Below are 14,871 nucleotides of genomic sequence, written 5' to 3' on the forward strand. Positions count from 1 at the left end.
ACTTCCATAACCATTTCTTCAAACCAACCCATGATGTTTGAATGTGGGTTTTGGATAGCTAGCTTTTTCTTTTGTGAGAGTGTGTAGACCATGCAAGGGTAGCCTCAAGATAACAAAGAAGGAAAGCAAATTGAGATGATATGGATCAAAGTGATCAAGAGATGATGACAAGATGTGAGATGAAAGGTGAGGATTAGGCCTTAGCAATTTTGGATTTGATTTGATTAAGATTGGATAAAAATTGATTTGGATGGTCCTTGGATTAGGACGAAATGGATTGGATGGTATCTTATAAGCCCTTGGATTAGAACATAGATAGGATGGGTCAGAAAGCGATGTGACAACCAAGCTAGGCTAAACTCGGACCTTGGATTAAGATTTGATTAAACCTTATTCTACTTAGGATAAACTTCGTTGCTAAGAAAAAATGGGGCAAAGGATTAGGGTTTTGATCAACCCAAATGATTAGAATCAATTAAACAAAATACTTGAGGTAGATTATATCTCAAGAAAAAGGATAATTATGGATTTGATTAATGATAAAGGTCTTTAAGTTAGACTCTGGCAAAGTGTTGACCTTGGATTGGGAGATTGATTGATTATGCTAAGTCTTTTTGAAAAAGATGGCAATGATTGTGGAAGAAAGGGTATTTATTGAAGAAAAGAAATGTGAGGAAAATGAAGGTTACCTTAGATGGACAAGTGACTCAATACATGATTTCGGGATAGGGCAGGTTGGACAAAGGGATGTGATCACTTCTATTGATGCGTTGAGATAATCCTGATCTTTGATGGAAAGCTTGGGCTCTCAAAGGTTCCTTATCAAACTCATTATTGTAACTATGAAGGTAATTGTGGAAATGATGTAAAAAGGTATGATGTTTCAACAAGAGCTTGTAGTTGATATACAAGAATTTGCGGTGCTTGAGAATTTTCTTGTAGCTAGGCTTCTTCTTCTTGACTTGGTGATAGATGGACTTTTTGGGATGTTTAAGAGACTTTTTTTAATGGTGCATGAGTGAAATTGATCAAATGTAGGATAAATGGGGAATGTATCTACTCTTGGAAAAAGAAATGAAGCAATGAAAAGCACATTGGCCAAGGATAACACTCTATAACAAACATGAAAGTGAGGTGGGCCTAGATTAGCCCAAACAAAATTACAGGTTTGCATAAATGAAGATATGTATGAAACATATGACTTAGGCTAAAAATTGGAAACCATTCAATGGGGCCTCTTGCACATAGCGATACATCAAACAAGAAGACATATAGAGATTTTGTTAGCACTAGCTCCACTCTAGGACACTCATTTATCAGGCATACCAAATTCTCTTACCCTGAAGATCTAAAGATATTTTAACCAAGGGATTCTTATCCCATCTTGAGTAGGTACATGAGAGGTTACTTCGGGGTACGATCCACACTCCCTACACCATCAAATGTGAGATTTGAGCTACTACAATAAGGTTCTTAGTTATTTTTTAACGGATCCAATCCAACAATGAATTTGTGGAGCAAGCCACTTAAGGATCTAAATGAGCTTATCAATGCAGAGAAGGCCTCCACATATGTCGAATTCACTCATCACTTTGGCTATTTGACCAAGATTTTATATAGAAGCTCAAATGAGACCGCTCGACATTATGTTGGGAGATTCAATATCCTCGATGTGTCCCAATTAGAAGTACCCTTGTGGAATGGTGAAATCCCCAATCAAGAATACCCCTCGACTACCAAAGAAAAAGCAAGTGCTATCAATAACCTTCCTCATCGCCCAAGGTCCATGAAGGCGAGGGGAGAGGATAATAGGTGTGATGGTGGGTCCACCCTGCAAATGTGCAAGCGCACAAGACATAGAAAAAAATGATTCTTTTTAATCCAACATGTAAATTTTTTCTATTCTAAGTGCAATGAAAACAAACTAAACTAGTAGAAAATGACAATCTTGGATGAGCGTGCTACAAAAAATAGTGTTAGTAGTCTAGCAAAATAGTCTTGGAAAAACAGGAAGACCTGCAAAACCTCAAATCTGATTAATAACAGAAAATTATATTCACCCCAATGTAGACACTGAAGTGCAATCACAGACGCCACCATTTGCATAGAATCTAGTGTTTGCGCAGACATCAGTTTAAGGACTGGTTCTATGAAGTGTAAAATAGAAAGCGAGAAATTTAAATCTTGAAATTTGAAAAGTAGAGGGAAAATTATACCTTTGGAGATGCCAAAACCCTCAATGCAGATGATAATGTTTGTGTAGACACCAAAACAAGTGCCCAGTTGGAAATGTTAGCTAAAACATTTAAAATTTGAATTTCAAACAAAGAGCGGGAAAATGGTCCGGTGAAGACACCGTTCCACAACGCAAACGACAATGTTTGCGCAGACGCTAAAGCCCTAAATCCCAAAACGATTGCCCGATTAGTTTAAAAATTTAGATTTTTTGTTAAAAGTCCAAATGATATGAAATAGGAAAAAATGTTACCTACAGAGATGCCAAAACCCTCAGTGCAGACGATAACATTTGTGTAGACGCTGAAACAAGTGCCCTGTTGGAAATGTTAGCTTAAAAATTTAAAATTTGAATTTCAAACAAAGAGCGAGAAAATGGTCTGACAGAGACACCGTTCCACAATGCAGACGACAACGTTTGCGCAGACATCGAAGCCCTAAATCCCAAAAAGATTGCCTGATTAGTCTAAAAATTTAAATTTTTTGTTAAAATTCCAAATGATATGAAATACAAAAAACTGTTAATCTAACTGTTTATCTGTGATTTTTTAATGTGATATTTTGATTTTTTTGTATTTTAATTGATTAAAAGATGAATTAATGTAGAAAAACAAACAAAAAGGAAATGAAAGCGGAGATGCCGATGTATTGAAACACAAATGTTGATTCAAAATCCTGCAGAAAATAGTGAGCGGGAAAATTCAAATTTAAACGGAGACATTTTTCTATTTTATGCGCAGATGCTGAAATCACAGAGAGGAGACACTGAAATGCAGTGTTTGGCATTTTTCATTTAAGGTTTGGAAGATGGGAGGGGAAAGCCATTTATTTTAAAGAGTTGTCTTGCTCCTAATCTTGATGATTAGGATTGTGCAAATGATTAAGAGAGGTTATTCAGTGGGTTTAATGAGGGATTAGAGTGCAAGTGAGAAAGTTAGGAAGATGATGTGACATGAGGAGAGAGAATGTGTGGAAGAATATAAAATCGAGGAATAATGATAATCATGATTATAGAGGAATTAATTAGGCTAAATGATAGGATTAGGAAGGTGATTTGTACGAATTGCATGATTAGCTTAGTTAATTGAAATTAAGTAACTAATAGAGGTTTAGAAGAAATTATGATTACAAAGACTTTAGAAGAATGGGGAATAATTAATTTTGATAGATTAAATTATAGGATTATAATGATAAAATTAATTAAATTTGATTTAATTAATTTTAAGAAGAAAAAGACGAACACAATTAAATTAATTAATTATGTAGATAGGCTTAAATTAATTAAATATTAATTTAATTAATTTTATACATTGACACAACTAGCCAAGAAGATGTGGTAGGAGCCCAAAATATTCCTCATAATTTTTTGTAGAGAATTGTCTGTATCATGTCGAGAGTGATCTAAAACTACAAAATTTTATCCAAATGCTTCAAACACATATGTAGAAAACGTGTTGGATATTGAAAGTTTAAGAGACATTATGATTGACACACACATTTTATGTACACCAAGGCAATTCATTGCATGCAGGATGGTTGTGTTTAGATGTGAATTTGCATACTATGTTGTACATGTGGCATGAATTAGAATTTGTGAGCCTTTCAATGCAATATATTCATCTAAAATCTTTTAATATAAGTTTGATGCACAAAACCTATATTATGATCGATCCATATAGAAGACAGAGTTTATTGTTTGGAACTCTTCTCCAAGGGTTCAAAATACTGAAAAAATAGACTTTACACTCTAATAATACTGTGATATTGTGAGACTGTATTTTCTCCTTTGCTTTTATGGTACAGTGTTTTGTCTTTCACAATTTCTGTATTCCAATATGTTTGTTTCCAAACTTATTTCAATAGAGGATGTATATAACTGATAATTATTGAGTTAAAGCCAAGGGATTGCCTTTTGATTTCAAGATCCAATGACATTGATCCTTATATGCAAAAAAATCATCTTAAGATGCCATGGTCTAACTATTTTGTAATATTGTTGTTAGAAACACAAATAAAATGCCACCACTAGAGATATGATGCTTAACATCATGGGTCTTGAAATGTATGGAATGAGACACATTTTAGTGAGGGACCATATTCTATATACAGTTGTTCAAACATTTGGATGAGTGTCATGAATGGTTTATTGTTAAGAAGATGTTAATCATCACATCTAGTATATAATAAAGGGTAAATTAGGAATAGACTTAAATGATTTAACTATACACATGGTAAAGAGGATAGAGGTTTTAATAGATTGAGTGATAGGCTTGAAGTTAAGATATGATTAAATGGTTTCTATTTTGAGCTTTTATAATTAAACATTCACTTCTATTTATTCATATGGTATTAGAGAAAAATGGATATTGACGTGCTTGTGTGTTGCATGTGAATATTTGATGAGGATGCATGATAAAATTACCTGCTAATCCTAGGCCAATTTTTGTTGTTTGGTGTAAGTTAAATAATTATTTATGAATTTTTTACTACAGCTTTTCAGAAATTCAAAAACTCCTACATTTGACCACCTTAACTTGGTCAAAACCTTATGAAATTTAATTTTGTTTTATTTTTCCCTATAGCAGATGAAGCATAGGATGTGACGCATGTTTCAGTTTCAAAAAATGTTATACCGTTTGAAAGTTATGAGTGTTTTTCAATCAGTATGTCAATCAGGACTATTGTCAGAATTCAATTAGAAAATAAATAATAATTATTTATTAAAGTCAAAATAAGACAAGCCTTATATTGTTGGAAAGTTGGGAACGTCCTTAAAAAACCCTTTTTGTTTTATCAATTTTGGTTACAAAAAAGTTGTCAGCCACCAGTGTAAAGTCTGCAAAATCAAGGAATACTGAAAAACACATTTTTTCAGTTGACTTTGCAGGCTTGTCACTTCCAAGCCAAATACCAAAGCATTCTCGAGCCGAATTTTGAAATTTGAAAATTTGACCATAAAAATCGAATATCGGATTTTTTCCGATATCCGATTTTAGTGCAAAAATTTGTGGTCCCCAAATAATTTCCCGTTGCCGCCATTTTTTTGGTAAACTGCCAGAGAGAGAGAGAGAGAGAGAGAGGTGGAGAGAGAGAGAGAGAGGTGGAGAGAGAGAGAGGTGGAGAGAGAGAGAGAGAGAGATAGAGGAGGAGAGAGAGAGAGAGAGAGAGATAGAGGACCCCTTACGACACAATTTGGTGTCTTAAGGGGTCCTATGGTGTCATTAGGGGTCATATGGTGTCTTGGGACACCATAGGACCCCTTAAGACACCAAAGCATGTCATTAGGGATCATATGGTGTCTTAAGGGGTCATATGGTGTCCCATGAACCCTTATGACCTCTTAGGACACCATATGACCCCTAATGACACCATATTGGGTTGCTTTGGGTCATATTATAGGGAAAAGGGGTCATATTGTGTCATAAGGGGTCCTATGGTGTCCCAAGACACCGTATGACCCCTATGGACATCGTATGACCCCTAACAATACCATAGGACCCCTTAAGACACCAAATCATGTCGTTAGGGGTCATATTGTGTCTTGTGGGATCGTAGGACACAATATGACCCCTAACGACATGATTTGGTGTCTTAAGGGGTCCTCTGGTGTTGTTAGGGGTCATAGGGTGTCTTAAGGGGTCATATGGTGTCCCATGAACCCTTATGACCTCTTAGGACACCATATGACCCCTAATGACTCCATATTGGGTCGCTTTGGGTCATATTGTGTCCTAAGGGGTCATATTGTGTCCTAAGGGGTCCTATGGTGTCCCAAGACACCATATGACCCCTATTGACACCATAGGACCCCTTAAGACACCAATTCATGTCATTAGGGGTCATATTATGTCTTACAGGGTCGTAGGACATGATTTAGTGTCTTATGGGGTCCTATGGTGTCTTAAGGGGTCATATTGTCTCTCTCTCTCTTTCTCCCTCTCTCCCTCTCTCTCTCTCTCTCTCTCTCTCTCTCCCTCTCCACCTCTATCTCTCTCTCCCTCTCCACCTCTCTCTCTCTCTCTCTCTCTCTCTCTCTCTCTCTCTCTCTCTCTCTCCCTCTCTCTAAAATATGACTAGTAAAATCCGATATCAGATTTCTGCAATGTGGTAGTTTACGAAATATATGGCGGCAACGGGAATATTTTTGGGGACCACAAATTTTTGTACTAAAATAGGATATTGGATAAAATCCGATATCCAATTTTTGTACAAAAAACCGAGAAAAAAAGGGTTTGTGGGACATTTTGTAGATTCCAACGGCCCACAGTCTGCATATTCTATTTTCTATCAAGGATCACGGGTTTTCAGACAGCTAGAGACAAATTTGTGCTTTTGGGAGATTCTTAAAGTGAAAACTTACATTGTCAATCATGAAGGAGCATGTGTGGAGGGAAATGGGGAGTAGTAGTTGTCGGAAGTCTAAACGCAAAAGAAAACTTTCAAATGACCAAATTGAAGTGTATAGAGAAAGAGATAGAGAATGTCATAGGAGGAGAAAACAAGGTATGTTAAATATTGCTAATGTTACTTCAAATGAAGAGGAAATTGAATTTGAAAATGTGCCACAAGTTATTGAAAATGAAAATGTAGATTTTGAAAGTGAAAATATTGAAAATTTTGAAAATGTTGAAAGTGATAATGAAAATGCTCAACATGTGGAAAATTTTGACATAGGAGGTGAAAATATGGAAAAATTTAACGATGAAGGTGGAATTGCTCAACCAATTGAACCATATGTAACACCTAATTACTTTAGAAATGAAGACCCTCTCATGGATGAAAGACAAATTCCAAATCCAAGACCTTCAAGAACCCCAAAATGGTTATTTGAAATTGATGAGATCATTATTGCGAATCTTGAAGGCAAGAGGTCAACAAGAACCATTCGGTTGTGGGCTACACAACTTTTCAACCAAAATTTTAGCAATAAGACATTGACCGAGAAATGCCAACTCTTTGTTCAATTGCTAAAGATGATAAAGATGAGACCATTGCTAAACAAATTGAAGATTCGTATGAACAAGAAGATGGAGAGAAACTCTATTATTGCAAAAAATCTATTTGACGCTCTCAATTCTATTGGAAAGAATACCAAAGAAAGAGATAAGAGAGTTTCTCAAAGAGTGATTACAACCTCCTTAGTAAGCCATCAATTGAGGAAGGCTCGTCAAATGAGACAAACTTGTGTTGATTTTAACATAAATCGTAAAACTTTGGATAGAGCACTTGCACAAAGACAAAGACTTGACGATCCACTTCAACAAGATACATGGGCATTTGGTGGGAGGCTTCCATGTGTTGATAGAAAGTTGACTGACAATGTGAAGGAAGAGATTCAACAATTTTGGCACTCTAATTCTAGAGTGTCACCCAATGTAAAGGACGTTTTGAAATTAAGAATCGGCAACCGAGACCACACACCACATCCCAAACATTTCTTGGAATCAAGCCAAACAATGTTGTACAAATTTTTTTGTGAATTACATCCAACTTTGCAAATATCACAAAGGGCCTTTGAATCTTTGAAACCATTTTATTGTGTTCCTCTTAAGATTCGCAATACATGTTGTTGCAAGTACCATGTGGAGTTTTCAATGTACCATGAACTTTTATGTCATATTCGTTCTACGATGCATACTAATGAGATGTTGCAGGAGTGTGGTGCAATGCTATTTCCAAGATCATCAAGAGGCTTGCAAGATCTATTTTTATGCCCTAGAGATGATGGCTGCTATTTCTATAGAAATGATTGTTTGAATGAGAAGTGCTCAAAATGTGGTGGGTTGTCAAAGTTTGTTTCATGTTTTCATGATGGCAGCGAACACGAGTTTGGAAATAATTATGTTGAGAAAAAAAGATACGAGACAGTGAAATATACTTTGAAGAGTGGAGGTGAAGGTTCTAGATGCGAATTAGTCTCAAGAGAAGTGAGTATTGCTGATTTTATTTTGGATTTTAAGGAAAATATTTTCTACAAGTATGCAAGGCACACCCATAGGTCTCAGTGGTTGGATCAATAGTTCAGGATGTGTAAGAACTCTTTCCCGATTGGCACTATTGTATCGGTGGTTGATTTTGCAGAGAACTATACATTGCAACCACAGAATGAGGTACAGTCTTAGTACTACAATTCAGTCCAGATTGCTATTTTTGTTCACATTACATATAGACATGGTCCTGATAGTATAGAAGAGGACAGGAAGATAATCAGGGAGTTTCATTTTTATATGAGTGATGATAGATCACACTCCTCTGACTATGTGCAACATTCTTTCGAGAATTTTTTTGAGTTCTTGCATGAGAAAGATATTGCAATTGACCGACATATAATATGGTCAGATAACTGTACGGGTCAATTCAAGAATGCCTATATGTTTAATTGGTTGATTAGAATGCATGTGGAGAGGCGTATACCTCATATTTGGTGTTTTTTTTAGGCAGGGCATGGGAAGGGAGAGCATGATGGAGCAGGTGCATGTTTGAAGAGAGCTCTAATTAAGGAGAAATTGAGGATTTTAGGTGCAAATTTCTTTGATGCACGTTCTATTGTTGATTGGTGTAGTTCAGCATTGTCACATGGAGGTACTCTTGATTCAACAACGAGTAGATTCTTTTGGTTGGTTGAGGAGGGAACAATGGGAGATAGATTGGATTGTCAAACAATTAAAGATTCTTCAAGGGTGCATTCATTTCTCAGCTCATATGCAAGTACATGGACCATTTGGATATGAGCGTTGGCTTGTTTTTGTTAGAGTTGTGTTCGGTGTGATTGGGATCAATGCGAGTCAAGTGAGTGGGTTGATACGTGGGTTCCCCACTATCTAACTCCTTTATCTCAAACAATATCCTTGTCAAACAATGACATGGAAAGTTCACTTGAGTATGATCGTCTATCAGATCTTGTACAACCAAGACATGTTTTTGCAGTTGTTGCACTGCAAGGGAATGAAGAGAGATCATAATATTCGTTGGCACGATGTGTATAGGGAAAACAAAAGCTAACACAACCAGTGACAGATGATGATGGGTTCACATATCCTACAGGTTCAATTGTTGTTGTGGGAACTTGGATGCGAACATACATGATTAGAAAGAATGGCATACCTGCATTTGAAGACTATGAGCGACACAAAACCATTATAATGTATTCACACCTTATTATAGCTACAAATGTCAGGTTGTTGAAGCATCAAGCAAAACCGAAGACCAAAGAGCTATGGACAATGACTACTGTTGATCATGAAGCAATACTGGATACTCTTAAACAAAGAGATGACCCTTCAGGCACACTTGAGTAGTAGGTCTTTAATGGTGCCTTATTTTTTTATCATGCATTTCATTTCAAACAATGATCATTAAACGTTTATATTAAGGATGTGTTCAAAATGCAGGTTTATTGATGAACGTTTTTTTTTGGCAACATGATTTTTGCATGCACTTGGCGAGTACACTCGATATAATTGGAAGGGACGTATTTTTGCAACACGGCATATTATCATGCATTTGATGAGCTTTACAATTTTTGTTATTAGACAACACTATTTGATAATTTTTTATGATATAATTATCGCATAACCTTTATGCTCATGAAGGTCTTTTTTGATGATATACAACAATATCACATTATGATTTTTTCGTCAACATAGTGGGTTCTATTGATATAATTCGAAGGGACGTATTTTTATGGTATATAATCCCACCTTTTCATTTATTATCATGCATTTCAGTTGAAGTGATTATCATAAATCCTTTATGTTCATCCATGCATTTTATTTGTAGACTAACAATTCTTAAATATATAGGTTCATGCTAGATCATTCGTCGTTGACAAGACCCTCTCTTGGTGATGGTACATATTCCTTTGTGCATTAATGAGATTAAATTATGGGTCTTGTTGTGTTTATTATCATGAAGATGATTCAAATGCATGTGACCAGGACACATCTGCAGTGGACCAAATTGTCATGACAAATGATCTATTGAATCAAACATTTGACATTGATAGTCAGGTAAATAGGTTAATGTTGGGCCTTCAACATCAACACCTACTAGTCAAGGTGGTCATCAAACTTTCACTTAGGTAACCTTGTCTATTTTTATTCATTAATGGTTTATAAAATAAAGTCAGTTAGATTTTGGCAATTGAATAACATTGTTTCATTTTCAGACGCTGACATTAGATGCACCTAATATTCTCTCCATAATGGAGCATGGTGCTCTCTAGCAGTTGCATCTTTGATGCTTTTGACAGTAGTATGAGTCAGATTAGTAAATTTCTAATTTGATGCTTCCCACAGGGCTTTGCAACTTCAGATTGGGAGTGTGCCCCTGTTACAAATGAATTGTACTTTAATCAACATAGATGGTCTATGATGGCTTTTTTGTAAGACTATATGGTTTTATTACATATAATGTACTTTAATTGACATATAACAATATCCAAGTGGTGGTTGGCATGAGCTTGAATATGGTAAGTTTTATGCAACTTGAAGTTGAATATGATACGTTGTATTACATCTTGAAGTTGAAATTTGATTAGACTTTGTCAGTATTTGATGAATCATAAATGTCATTTCATTATTAATCTTGTGAGTGTGAGGTGTAGGAATAAATATCAATTACTTTGAAAGTCATGGATGGTTGTCCTAATATGATAACCACCAGATGGTTGTGCCTTATGAAGAAAAGCTAAACAGATAATAACTAATTGAGAACATCAATTCAAATCCATAATATAGAGGATGCTAATAACAGATCTTTGTATATTTATTTTTTCTAATAATGAAATAGGTACAACTATATTGAAATAAAATGAAGCTTTTCTCTCATATGAAGATGTCACATTGGCAAATTGGTCTTTATTATAATACACAAGACATAAGTAAAATCAAAATGTTCTCGTCAAATCCTTCCAGATTCTATGTTAACTTGTGACTCATTAGTGTATGCTGGGAGAGGGAAGAGTGTGTGGCTTCAGGGTACAGTTTTGGACTTGAACCATATTGCATAAATCTCAAGGCTTCAACTTGATTATCATTAAAGGTTTCTGATTGCCACATGCGTAGGGTATGACCCCAAGCGTCGGATCGAGTGGGGGGGCAAAATAGGATCATGCGTAGGGTAATAATGCCTAATTGGACATGTCGGAGCTGACGATTCATCATCGCAATGAGCAGAATGAGAAATCGGCCACACGACAACATTCCATTGAGTGAGACTGACAATTTTTTTGCCAATAGAAAAATTGTTGTCCTAATAAAACCGTAGGGAAACTTGAAAAACCGAGATAGGCTTTTGTAGGGACCCCTCTCGTGACCCCGTAGGTTCAAACAGATCGTTCACAGGTGACATGAATTCTGAGTTAGGGCCCATCAAAGTTTGACAATTTTGAGCACTTAGGGCGCTCAAGGGACGACGCCGGTAGGGTATGACCCCGAACGTCGGATCAAGTGGGGGGGCAAAATAGGATCATGCGTAGGGTAATAATTCCTAACTGGACATGTCGGAGCTAATGGTTCATCATCATGACGAGCAAAACGAGAAATCGGCCACATGACAACATTCCATTGAGTGAGACTGACGATTTTTTTGCCAACAGAAAAATTGTTGCCCTAATAAAACCGTAGGGAAAATTGAAAAATAGAGATAGGATTTTGTAGGGACCCCTCTCGCGACCCCATAGGTTCAAATGGATTGTTCATAGGTACCACAGATTCTGAGTTAGGGCCTGTCAAAGTTTGACAATTTTTAGAACTTAGGGCACTCAAGGGATGACGCCAGTAGGGTATGACCCCGAGCGTCAAATCGAGTGGGGGGGCAAAATAGGATCATACGTAGGGTAATAATGCCTAAATAGACATGTTGGAGCCGACAGTTCATCATCGCAACGAGCATAATGAGAAATCGGCCACGCGACAACATTCCATTGAGTGAGACTGACAATTTTTTTGCCAACCAAAAAATTGTTACCCTAATAAAACCAATGGGCAATTGAAAAACCAAGATAGGCTTTTGTAGGGACCCCTCTCGCGACCCCGTAGGTTCAAACAGATCATTCACAAGTGCCACGAATTCTGAGTTAGGGCCCATCAAAGTTTGACAATTTTGAGCACTTAGGGCGCTCAAAGGACGACGTCGGTAGGATATGACCCTGAGCGTCGGATTGAGTGGGGGGGAAAAATAGGATCATGCGTAGGGTAATAATGCCTATCTGGACATGTTAAAGCTGACAGTTCATCATCGCAACGAGCAGAACGAGAAATCGACCACGCGACAACCTTCCATTGAGTGAGACTGACGATTTTCTCACCAACCGAAAAATTACTGCCCTAATAAAACCGTAGGGCAACTTGAAAAACTGAGATAGGATTTTGTAGGGACCCCTCTTGTGGCCCCGTAGGTTCAAACAGATCATTCGCAGGTGCCATGGATTTCGAGTGAGGGCCCATCAAAGTTTTACAATTTTGAGCACTTAGGGCGCTCAAGGGACGACGTCGGTAGGGTATGACCCCAAGCATCCGATCGAGTGGGGGGGGGGAAATAGGAGCATGTGTAGGGTAATAATGCCTAACTAGACATGTCGGAGCCGACTGTTCGTCATCGCGACGAGCAGAACAAGAAATCGGCCACGCGACAACATTCCATTGAGTGAGACTAACGATTTTTTTGCCAACCGAAAAATTGCTACCCTAATAAAACCGTAGGGTAACTTGAAAAAATGAGATAGGCTTTTGTAGGGACCCCTCTCGTGGCCCCGTAGGTTCAAACAGATCATTCGCAGGTGCCACAAATTCGGAGTTAGGGCTCGTCAAAGTTTGACAATTTTGAGCACTTAGTGCGCTCAAGGGACGACGCCGGTAGGGTATGACCCCAAGCGTCGGATCGAGTGGGGGGGCAAAATAGGAGCATGCGTAGGGTAATAATGCCTAGCTAGACATGTTGGAGCCGACGGTTCATCATCGCGATGAGAAGAACGAGAAATCGGCCACGCGACAACATTCCATTGAGTGAGACTGATGATTTTTTCGCCAACAGAAAAATTGCTTCCCTAATAAAACCATAGGGCAAATACAAAAATAGAGAAAGGATTTTGTAGGGACCCCTCTCATGGCCCCATAGGTTCAAACGGATCATTTGCAGGTGCCACAAATTCTGAGTTAGGGCCCGTCAAAGTTTGACAATTTTGAGCACTTAGGGCACTCAAGGGACGACGTCGGTAGGGTATGACCCTGAGTGTCGGATTGAATTGGGGGGGAAAAATAGGAGCATGAGAAGGGTAATAATGCCTAACTGGACATGTTAGAGCCGACGGTTCCTCATTGCGATGAGCGAAACGAGAAATCGGCCACACGACAACATTCCATTGAGTGAGACTAACGATTTTTTTGCCAACAGAAAAATTGCTGCCCTAATAAAACCCCAAGCATTCGACGGAGGTAGGGGGAAAAATAGGACCATGCATAGGGTAATAATGAATTGTATCAAGTATCATTCATTAAATGAATTGTATTGTATTGTTCATTAAATGAATTGTATTGTTCATTCATTGTATTGTTCATTGAATGAATTGTATTGTTCATAAATTATATTGTTCATTATAAAAACAATAGTTACAATGGAATGAAATGAATTGTATTGTTCATTAAATAGCCATTATTAGCCATTGTTAATTATTGGAATGAAGATTAAAGATTTCCATGATAACACTACACACAGATGAGCAACAATTTATATGATCGAATATCAACTTCTGTATATATAAAAATGTCAAATGATTACAAATGTATATCCATACACAAATATGGCATAAACGCCAACTGAAACAAAATGTATGTCTAAATACGTGAATGTATGTCCATATACCAAATTTACATGCCAACTAGACATGTAAGCATCCCAGAACTATCTATAACATCCTAAGCTGCTGATGGATCATCAAAATCGATCCTCTTCACCGCACTGCTCGGATCTGAAGGATCCTGCACAAGGAAAACAAACCATGATTAATATTAGTTATATTTTATAATTCACATTCAAAAAGTTAACATAAAAATGAACTATAATTGAACTATTCATTTTTACCTCATCTCCACATTTTATCTTCAGCTTTGCAGGACTCTTGATGTATGTCTTTGGTAGAGGAGGTATGTTTTGAATATTTTGATACACAACCTACATATGTTCAAAAACATGACATTGATACAAGTTAGCATATAATTGTCACTGATAATAACAAATTATATCTACTAATCAAATAATAAAATAAACACACATCTACTCAAGGCATCTCTTCTTCTTCTTCACATATACTGGGTGTAGTCATCAAGGATGTGAAGCCAAGAGTTCTCTATATATATACACAACAAGTATATGAAACTATCAATCTATGTCTAGACATGTATAATCACTATAAGTTATTTAAACTATTTATTCAATCATATTTGCATTCAATTTCCTTTCCCTTGTCTCAAATTGCACTACCAGATCCTAAATCACACTGCACCGCACTCGTGCTACTTGTGCCCTACAAGAGTAAAATAAGATGTACATGCAAGTTACTACATAATCTAATTAATACAAATATAAATGATGAGCATGTATGTACAATAAAATACAAACGACTAGGTGCAATAATAT

Source organism: Cryptomeria japonica, chromosome 3 (assembly GCF_030272615.1).
Source record: "Cryptomeria japonica chromosome 3, Sugi_1.0, whole genome shotgun sequence".
Classification (NCBI taxonomy): Eukaryota; Viridiplantae; Streptophyta; class Pinopsida; order Cupressales; family Cupressaceae; genus Cryptomeria; species Cryptomeria japonica.